This window comes from Aegilops tauschii, chromosome 5 (assembly GCF_002575655.3).
Source record: "Aegilops tauschii subsp. strangulata cultivar AL8/78 chromosome 5, Aet v6.0, whole genome shotgun sequence".
NCBI classification, from domain to species: domain Eukaryota; kingdom Viridiplantae; phylum Streptophyta; class Magnoliopsida; order Poales; family Poaceae; genus Aegilops; species Aegilops tauschii.
Window position 1 is genome coordinate 178,347,927 of NC_053039.3, and position 10,971 is coordinate 178,358,897.

Genomic DNA, 10,971 nt, shown 5'->3' on the forward strand with positions numbered 1-10,971 from the left:
AGAATAATCCTAATCCTATTAGGAATCCACATGTAACCCGCCCCTTCAACTTATATAAGGAGGGGGCAGGGCACCCCAAGAGGGACATGTTAAGACAGACAAGTCAATAGCGCTCGAGGTAGAGGTAGCGAAAGAGCACCCTTGTAATCGTGAGCATCATGATCAATATCAATGAAGTAGGATGTATGCTTTTACCTCCATTGTGAGTGGCCGAACCTGGGTAAAACCTCGCGTCTCTCGTCCCGCTCAACGCCTCTCAAGCTACCAGTTAGTTGCGTTGGCCTCATGACTAAGTCCTCTCACTATGACATCTGTCGTGACAAAACCACGACAGTTGGAGCCCACCGTGGGGCCACGCATGGTGGTGTTGAGTTCTTGGAGGGATCTATATCTAGGATCGAGAAGTTTGCAATTTACAGGTGAAGGAGAACTGGCACGGAGCAACAGTCTTGGGCAGAGTCGCCGTCGGGTTAATTGAATCTGCTGGTTAACTATGAAACTGGCAGTGCAAGTTTTGAGTTCAAAGGAAGTTTAGGGTTACTTATTTTACGGTAGACAAACATGAACCGGCAATCCATCGAATCTGAAAACAAGTTGATATCCACTATGGCAGCCGTCGACCCCATTGTTTTGCTCAAGTTGTCGTGTAATAGTTTAGCGGTGGTGACAACTCTTCAATCCTGGGAACAAGCAGTCGTGTAGGGTCTGACCAAAGCTGGCATGTTAAAGGAATCGTTACTTCCCTGGATCAAAGTCTACAGCCGTCCAAAAGGTCTCCATGGGTAGGATTGGCAGACTACTAAAGAGATGAATCCGATTCAGACTACAGATAAAAAGACTAGCCTTTCTTCCAGCGCCAGCCACCATGCTCTGAGCCGGCCGCGACCCGGACCTTTTTTTGGAAATGGAGGCGTGCCCCCGGCCTCTGCATCATGACGATGCATGCAGCCATCTTATTGAACGATCCATGAAGTAGCACAAAGTCATCAAAGTATTACAGCTCGCAAGCGGAGCGAAACTAAAGAAAAAGAAAAGTACATGCTCGCAATGACAACCGGAATGGCAGAAAGAAGGATAAGCTTCCTAAACTCCTATCCTATTATGCGACCGCCATCCGAACCAGTTGAATATAACCCGTGCTACCATCTCCCACTGGTTGCACCTAGTAACCAAAGGCTCCCCGGATTCCAAAGGAGTGAGTAAGGACCACGTAGGATCCATGCGGTAGATGTGAAGATGACATGCAAGAAAGTTAAAGTGTGTTGTCTGTTAAAAATAAAATCATCCTACAGTTCCATATAGCCCACAAAAGCGCACATATTGCAACTCTAATACGAGCCGCGGTACTATGTTCAACCCAGTTAACCACGTTCCAAACAACGACTCAATGTCCACTAGAGGATTAATGTTGAAGGCTATATGAATCATTCTCCAAAGCAACTTGGCAAGTGGGCATTCAAAGAATAAATGTTGTATTGTTTCATCATGATCACAAAAACAACAACGTGAACTACCTACCCATCGCCTCTTGATTAAGTTATCCTTGGTGAGTATTACTTGCTTGTGGACAAACCACATGAAGATTTTAATATGCAAGGGAACCTTAATCTTCCAAATATGCAACGATCTCGAGATTGGGCCAGAATTAATCAAATTCGTATAAAAAGATTTCACCGTAAATACCCCATTTTTAGTTAATTTCCATTGCATCGAATCCGACTGGTCAGAGAGTTGAACATCAATCAATCTCCGGACCAAGTGCATCCACGCAGCCCATCGCTCACCAACTAACGCACGTCTGAACTAAATGTTCAGGGGAATCATTTGGAAAACTGTGCCTACGTAATCCTCCTTATGTTGCACAATGTTATAAAGGGTGGGATATTGTACGGCCAAGGGCGTCTCTCCTAACCACGTATCCTCCCAAAATCTTGTTGACATCCCATTGCCAATCAAGAATTTAACCCTTCAAAAGAACAGGTGTTTCGTTCTCATAAGTCCTTTCCAGAACGGTGAGTCAGTTGGTCTCATAGTAACCTGGGCAAGCGTTTTCGTCTGTAAATACTTATTACGCAGAATCTGTGCCCACATGCCCTCGGGCTCCATCTCTAACCTGTAGAGCCATTTGCTCATAAGGCATTTATTCTTGATTTCTAGATTCTCAATACCGTGACCCCCTGGTCTTTTGGTCGGCAAAGGATATCCCATCATGCGAGATGATATTTCCTCTTGGCCTCATCTGACTGCCAGAAGAAATGAGATCTAAAGAAATCAAGTCGCTTCCGTACCCCTTTCGGCATTTCGAAGAACGATAGTAGGAACATCGGCATACTAGTCAGTACCGAGTTAATCAGCACTAGCCGACCTCCATAAGACATAAGCTTGCCCTTCGAGCAGCTAAGCTTTTTTTCAATTCAATCTTCGATACACTTCCATTCTTTATTGGATAACTTGCGGTGGTGAATTGGTATACCCAAGCACACATTGTAACAGAAATATATTTTACGGGAACTAAGTTAAATGAGAGAAAGCACTAGTAATATTTGTGTTGTATTCTGACCGTTTTACTTCATAGCCAACTATGGCTTGATTAGGCATTTCTAAATCTCATTAGCTTGTAGTCTGAGGCAAAGTACAAATGACTTAATTTTTTAATTGGAATTGTTTGCACCTTTAATCGCACAGAAGATCATAATTGCCTAATTATTTTTTACTTATCACTATTTTCCCCTCTAATCTCATCCATTTGCATCTTTGTTTTAGAAAATATTTCAGCCTTCTACATTTAGATGATACTAAAAAATGCCTTGGACCAAATTAAATTGCAGTTACTATCTATACTAGAACAATGCCTGTGCGTTGCAACGGGATATAAATATTCTAGTACATTAGCTTGTGATTTACCTATCAATAATAATGCGATTGTGTGAATAAATATTTATCAAATTCTGACCGTGAATTACCTTATATTTTGATTAGGAGTTTGGTAAGTAGTAAATTAAAGTGGAATTGGTTCAGAAGGTAAGTAAATTAAGGTGATTGATTATCATATAAGTGGAAGGTTGGACGAAGTGGTGGTGGGAAGAAAGGTGAAATGGGAACCTTATGGTCTTTTTAAGTAGTAGACATACAAAGTAGTAACTAATGGTATTTGGCTTCGTATAGTGTAGTAACACAATTACCCTCAAGTGAAACTCTAAAATATTTATCAAGTGCATTCTTCATTAAAATAATAAAATTACCATCCAATTTTAGCATGTACTCAAGTATCTCATGAACCACATATCCAATAAAACTAGATTCGTTTACTAGTTCGTTCTTGATGTATGCACGTGTATATACTACTGTCATTTATGATTGATGAAACAATTTTACTATTAAATTTACCACAGAAAATCCTACAGGTACGATTCCCAATCATTTAATAGAAGCAATGCATTTTTATTATAGCATGACCATGTGAAAAAATAGTTTAACATTAGATGGCGGAGTAGTGATGAGCAGTGCCCAGTAATAACTTTATTTACATTACTATATTTTGACAAAACTTTATCATAACTAGTGATGGGCCATCGTGGGATCTAGTAAGACGGGTTTTAATATCATTACCATGCAAGACGTCTTTTTACCATCATCACCAAAGTTGTGGTCAAACGTCACGGGGCGGACGCGCAGCATGGTAAAGGATTTTAATCCCATTACTATATGGATGCCAGCATTTTACAATCATTAGCCACAGGTGAGGGCAAACCGCACGGGAGTGAGAGATTAGCGAACACAGGCAATCACCGACCGGCGCGCACGATTAGACATTCTGCGCTCCCGCTCAGTTTAGCGCCATATCGCCATATATATATATATATATATATATATATATATATATATATATATATATATATATATATATATATATACACATACATACATACATAAACACTGTTCTGATCACAACCTGAACTTCCTGAGTTACCCAACCTGACCTTCCCCAAGTACTAGGTTGAACTTCAGCTAAAAAGTGTCCAAATCGATTGCGATATACCGTTGGAAATCTATTGACAAGAGTATCATGACCCAAATTGAATTTTTGGCAAAATGTAAGCGGTTTAAGAGCAATTTTGAAAACCCTTTTTTTCCCATACAAAAAATGTGAATCGTATTTTCGATCGCATTTCTAAACCGTTTATCGGAATGAGGCAAATAATATGGTGCTGGAAATCTGCTGCAAAACTGCTCCTTCCACATGTTGATAGTTTTCTGTAATTCCCTATGGTTAAAGAGTAATTTGGAAAATCATAAAATTTCGCAAACCGAACAGCCGAGTTCACTAAACGGCTAATCCAATTGAGGCAAATGATATGGCGCTGGAAAGCTTATAAAAATGCGCTCCTTTTTCGTGTTGAATGTTTTTTCTAATTTTGAACGGTTTAAAAGTAATTTAAAAAACGATACAAGTTCCACCGAATTTGTATTTTCGAGCTAATTTTTGAACCGTACGTCCGAATGCAGCAAATAATATGGCATTGGAAAGCTCGAGGAAATGCGAAAAAAAATTGTATCTATTATTTCTCCCAATTCCTCGCGGTTTTTAGTAAATTTTGAAAATGGCTAAAAACGTTTTTTGGCCGTAATTTCTTCGAACTTTATAGGAATGAGGCAAATAATATACCGTTGAAAAGCTACGGAAAATGCGAAACTTTTTCATGTTGATGGTTTTCTCTGATTCCTAGCCGTTTTCAAGTAATTTTGAAAATAGTGAGATCGTGTGTTCTACCTTTATCGCGAAACAGATTCTCCGAAAATGCACCGCGTGAAGAACTTGAACTTCTCGGCATGTCTACCTGAACTTCACTCTGTTTTTCACGTGCTTTTTTTCTCGTTGCTCTCCATCCACTCACCGGAATTGAGCAACTGATATCCAGATAGAAAGCTGTTGTAAACATGCAACTTTCCTGTGTTGATCATTTTTTCATACTCGCGACGGTTTTAAAAGTTTTCATCTGAAATTTATTCAATGTAGTATTTGAACTTCCTGCTGTTTTCACGTTGAACTTCTGTGACATATTTTCGTTTGTAATTTTCTCATCCATTCGTCAGTGTTACGCAAATGATATTCCTTTTGTACAAACCTCTCTCAGAATAATTTTTTTAACTTTCTCCGACCGAGGACTTGAAGTTATAACAACAAAACTTTTAGTCTTTGCTTTTTTATTCTTTTTAATACAGAATGCACACCATGTAGTACGTGAACTTCTGGCGGTTATCAATCTGAATTTCTCTCGGTTACGTGAGAATATCTGAATTTTTTATGAATTTTAATCTTAATTTCTTAATCTCTTATTATGAATTTTGAAGCGTTCTATTTTTAAAAGTTGAACTTCTTGTTATTTTATTTTTGAACTTCTTTTTTCCATTCTTTGCTTACGAGGAAATTTTGAGTTTTCTATAATCATCGAACTTCTCCGTCTTTTTAATATGGACTTCATGGTTTTTCTCTTAATCTTTTTTATGAAATTTTGAAGCGCTCTATTTTTAAAAGTTGAACTTCTTGCTATTTCATTTTTGAACTTTTTGTTTCCATTCTTTATTAACGAGGAAGATCTGAGTTTTCTATAATCATCGAACTTCTCCATCTTTTTAATTTGGACTTCGTGGTTTTATTTCTTTTAGTTACGGGAAAAATCCTGAACTTCCTGAGTTACACAACCTGAACTTCCCTTTGTAGGAACCCGACCTTCGGGGCTATCTTCGCAACCGTGTCTTCCCGCGTGAATTATTCTGGTCAGTCGTGTTCTATGTGATGTAAGTGTAATCTGGAAACAGTTTTTAGCAACTAAATGCTCATTTTAAATAGGAATCTCGCTCATTAGCGGATTTGCTCTCGAGTCGTGATGAACGTGTGATGAGAATAATATTTCGATAACTACATAACCTGTCGCAGCAGTAGCATTTGAACTTCCCCACGTGCTAGGTTGAACTTCCGCAAACATTGCCCAAATGCGGCTTGCAATATACCGTTGGAAAGCTATGGAGACGAGTATCATGACCCAAGTTAAATTTTTGGCAAAATGTACATGGTTTAAGAGCAGTTTTTAAAACCGTCTTTCTTCATACAAAAAACGTGAATTGTATTTTCGAGTCTATATCTAAACCGTTTATCGTAATGAGGCAAATGAGATGGCGTTGGAAAGCTACTGCAAATCCGCTCCTTTCCCATGTAGAAACTTTTTCCAAATTCTCTACGGTTAAATAGGAATTCTTTTTAGTGGATCCTTACCATATTCGGCGCCCTGAGGTGCAAGGTGGGGACATGGAAAAGCTTATGTATAGAAAACCGAGTTATTTGAATTTTGAACTACTCTATAATTATAAATTGAACTTCTTGGTTTATTCTTTAGTAACGGGAGAAATCCGATTTTTGTAAAAAAACATCAACCCACACTACTATTATAAATTGAACTTCTTGGGTTTACTGTTTTAGTAATGAGGAAAATCTGAGTTTTTTATATACATTGAACTACTCCGTTATTTTAGTTTGGACTTCTTGGTTTTATTCTTCAAATAGAGCATACAATATACCCTTTTTGGAAAGTTGTTGAATAGAAAAGAACTTTTTCATGTAGAGCATTTTTGTTCCAAATTTGTAATGGATTGAGAGAATTTTTAAACTTCCCCGGATAGAGCACTTGAACTTCTTTCAACAAACCTTTTAAGTTTTTGTTTTTCTATACTTTTATTGTCACCTGAAATGCATTCCTTGCAGTACCTACACTTCTCGTTGTTTTCACTATGAACTTCTGTCGCATTTTTCTTTATACGTCGAATTACACGCAATTGATGGCCGGATGCCATTTTTGCCATTTTAAAACATGTAATTAGAGGTCGGACGTCCCGCAATATAAATTCTGAACCATGCACGGAGGTGCACGTGAACTTTTTGCAACAAATCTAAGTTGTTTTCATACTTCAAACTTCTCTGTTATTTTAAATTGAACTTCTTAGTCTTATTTCTTAGAAAAAAATATGTTTTCAAATAAGCATCAAACATTTTTTAAAATTGAACCTCATACTTTTATTTTTCATATAAATGGAAAGAATTTGAGTTTTTCGTAAACATCAAACTACTCCTTTTATTTTAATGTGAACTTCTTTAATTTTATTCTTTAGTAACGAAATAAAACCTGTGTTTTTTTTTATAAATATCAAACTTCTCTATTTTTACAATTTGGACTTCTTGGTTTATTTGAAATACTTTCTTTTTCCATTTTTTTGAAACCGTAAAACAATGTTCTTTTTATAAAAAAAAAAACATCAAAGTCATGTGTTATGTTAATTTGAACTTCTTGTTTTTCTTCAGATACAAAAATTTCTGATTTTTTTATAAACTTCGACATGCTATGTATCGCAAATTTGAACTTCTTGGTTTAGTTTCAGAGACGGAAAAAATTGTCTACTGTTTTGTCTTTTAACATATAGGCTTTTGGGGGTTGGGTGAACTTCTAGAGTTTATTTTTGTGCAAAGTTACACACACACATAATAGAACACACACCCACACACTGATGCTCACATGTTGTAATTTTTTTGAAGTGAATTTCTAAACTTAAATTTTGTTTATGCTCTTTTAAATTTATTTGTCACTTAAAGTTCTAAAAAATCAAAAATCTCCCATGTTTTTCCTTGCATGTTTAAATAGTTTGAACTTGTTGAGATACACATAATACACTTGACCTTCTCGAACACAACAGTTTGACCTTCACAAATAAAAATTTAAACCATTGTCAGCACCCACAACAAAACATTGAACATTTTCATATTTTATATTTGAACCTCTAGGCTTTTCTAGAAATGGGAGTGAGCGACCACAACAAAATAAACTTTATCTCTGTACTGCTCCCTGATGAATGATTTTTTTATTCCATATGCATCTTCTAGGCAGGATGTGTTCTCCCTAAAAAACAATGTCTTTTGAACTTTCTGGGTGGAACTCGTTGAACTTCTAGATTATTAAAAAAGATGCCCTTTTTAGTTCTCAATCAATATGATTTTTTAGGAAAGGTACTTAGTATATGAATAAAAAATTATCCACACTGGGACAGAATGTTCTTAGTCCAGGAACAAAACATTACTTCACATAGGAACACAAATTTATTCACACAGGGAACAAATGTCGTTACACTTTCTACTTTTGCCGGGAAATAGATGAACTACGAAGAAGCCTATCTCTCTCACTTGAGTAAATGGTTCATACAAAATGTTCTAGTGTGATCTATCTAAACAACAACAGCAGGAACAAATTTCACAATGCGTCCATGTACACTTTTGAAGATGAGTTGCACTAGCATTAATCAAGTTGGCCTGTTGAAAATCAAACACAATGGACCGCAGCCATGTTAATTACTGCTGAAAATTGTCGGCCATACAAATTACTACAGAAACTGGTCAAAAACAGTTGACCGTGTGCAGCCATACTAACTTATATTTTGGGGAATAAACACAGGCAGCTTAGAGGCATACTTTTTGTTCTTACTGATGACCTATAGAGCATGTAGGGAAAGATCTAGGGGAAGGACTAATCAATATTGAGCTTGAGCGACCATCTCAACAATAAATCCAAAAGAGGCAGCAGCATATATCATGCTACACTGCACCTCAAGGGAGATCGAATCCCCATGTTGAATAGTATCCCAGCAACAGCAAGATCACCCACCCGTTCAAAGACCGACTATCTTTCCTCGTGAATGGCGACAAGCACCAGGATCAACACCTACAGGAAAGAGTAGATATTCAGAAGCATAACAACAACTTCAGCTTCATAGCTCAACCCATGGACCGCAATTTGAAATCAAAACAACTGTGTTTATGGCTTCAAAGATATCTTCAAGCAAGACCCTTGAAATGGAAGTGAACCAAGTAGTAGTAACGCTCCAACACCCCACCAACGCCAAACAATTCCTAACCTATTTAGTACTGGCCCAAAACCTATTTTGTAATTTTTTTCTCTATTCATTATTTATCAGTAAGATGAATTCTTCCCAAAATCCAATGATTGAACTCTCTAGACTATAATCTTTTAACTTCCAGATTACTTTAAAAAATACGTACTTCTTTAGATGAATGTAAACGGAGAAGTTCGCACTTACTGTTTGCTGGTATTGCATAAAATTCTGTTTTTTTAGTGGACACTTACAAGACGTGGAGCATCAGACAAAAAATGCCAATGGTTAGTGGCAGCTTGAAATAAAACAAGAAACAAACATGGGGATGAAGATTTTATTGTTGGTGCTTCATACGAATGAAACCACCTGCTCCTTGAATTACTTCATCAACACGAGAACACATTGGACTTGGCTGCGCCCTTCCTCATCCTGTTTTTTCTAGATTTTGGTGAAGTTCAATTTTGGCCTCCCTATTGTAGTACCATAGCAGGTCAAGCATTCAACAACCATCTTGCTGAAATAACATGGGTGAAAAATGACAAAAGGGTACAAAATCAAATGTACGAGGTGGAGACGATGAACGTTGCTGCAGTAATTTCCACAAGCTGTGGCTGTTGTACCTCCAGGGGCTGCGTACTTGAACGGGCTGCGTACTTGAACGGCCAGAGGTGGCTCCAATGAACGCCCTTCGTGCTGCGGTTGTGGAGCCCCACCGGGAGGAGGCTGCGCGGCGGCGGTGGAGCCTCGCCTGGGCCAACCTAACTAGTCAGGGGTTCCGTCCGGACTGCTAGCAGGAGAGGGGCATGGCGGGAGGAGACCTGCATGGCACGGACGAGGCGGGGATCAGGAGTAGCTCGAGGATGGAAAGGGAGGTAAAGGTGGAGAAGATCAGGGGGCGAAGGGTCACCGGGGGTGACGCACTGGTGCGAGAAGGCACGGCGGCGCTCGGACGGCGCGTGGATGCCGGAAGGAAGACGGCGTTCGGCGGCATCGAGGCATCAGGCGACGACCACAACTGGGCGGGGGGTCGCGGAGAGGCTCTCGTTGGCGATTGGATCCCGGTGGTGGCACGGCGGCCCGGGGGTCCGGGGAGGGCGGGCTGCGGCGGGGCGTCCGGGGAGGGCGCACGGCGGCAGGGGGCTCGTGGCGGCGGGGGTTCCCGCGAGGGCGCGCACAGCGGCGGGTTTCGGCGAGGGCGCACGCAGCGGCGGGTTCCGGTGAGGGCATGTGCGGCGGCGGGATTCGAGGGCGGCGGCGGGGTGAGGCGCTCGGGGGAGGAGGCGGGAGGGTTGGGTAGCGGGTCGGGGCAGCGGTGTTTTTTTTCTTTTCCCTGACGATTCGGAGTTCGGGAGGATGTTGTGGCAGGAATAGTGTTAATCCGGGAAAATTCTTCCTATCACTTAGTGGTAGTTACCTCCACATTTTCTATCACTGGATTTGTTAAGATGTGTGCTTTTCTAAACGGGTTTCCAAGCTAGTGTTTATTTATCAACCCGTTTGGCCGTAACAAACACTACTATTTTCCTGCCCTTTGAAATCATGAGTATTTTAATTAGTTTGTCGCATGGCCGCCGCCCAGCTGCACTTTTGGATCTTGAGCGGCTTGGCAGATTTCTTTCTGGTGAAATATCCAGTACTAATCAGTTTTTGTATCTACGTACATGATCTAGATAATAGGGGATTTGGAATTAATGGCATCTCTTTGTCCATGGATCTGATTAGCAATTTTGATCGTGCTACCACCCAGGATCATAGGCATCTGACGAGGGACAACAACGGTGGTTGGGCGATAGACTCGACGGAGATCCGCCGGCGATTGCATGGAACGTGCGGCAGTGCCGAGGACGGCGCCGTAGCAACACGCATGAATGTCTGATGCATGTGGCCATGATCAATGTTTGCTAACTCCCCGTGATGCATGCGTACCATGACATATGCATCAAATTTGTATATCGAATGTCTCAACTCGTTGTACTCGATGCAAGTACCATTCTTCTTACAGTTTCCAAAACAAAGTATATAAACTTTTACTCCTTC

The 10,971-nt window shown here is 39.9% G+C and overlaps 1 long non-coding RNA gene across 5 annotated transcripts; it reads right to left on the bottom strand.

Annotated features, from left to right (window-relative positions):
- Window positions 1-8,310: 8,310 nt before the first annotated feature.
- On the bottom strand, window positions 8,311-10,274 carry LOC109755408 (uncharacterized). 5 transcript variants are annotated; one of them, XR_012184415.1, is made up of 4 exons: window positions 9,856-10,274; window positions 9,555-9,752; window positions 9,301-9,448; window positions 8,311-8,762 (listed from the first exon to the last, which is right to left on the bottom strand). It is a non-coding gene; the product is annotated as an uncharacterized lncRNA (long non-coding RNA). The 5 variants fall into 5 exon arrangements; XR_012184413.1 differs by having other exon boundaries at window positions 8,340-8,762; window positions 9,842-10,274; XR_005756748.3 differs by lacking the exon at window positions 8,311-8,762 and having other exon boundaries at window positions 9,116-9,448; window positions 9,856-10,269.
- Window positions 10,275-10,971: the final 697 nt, after the last annotated feature.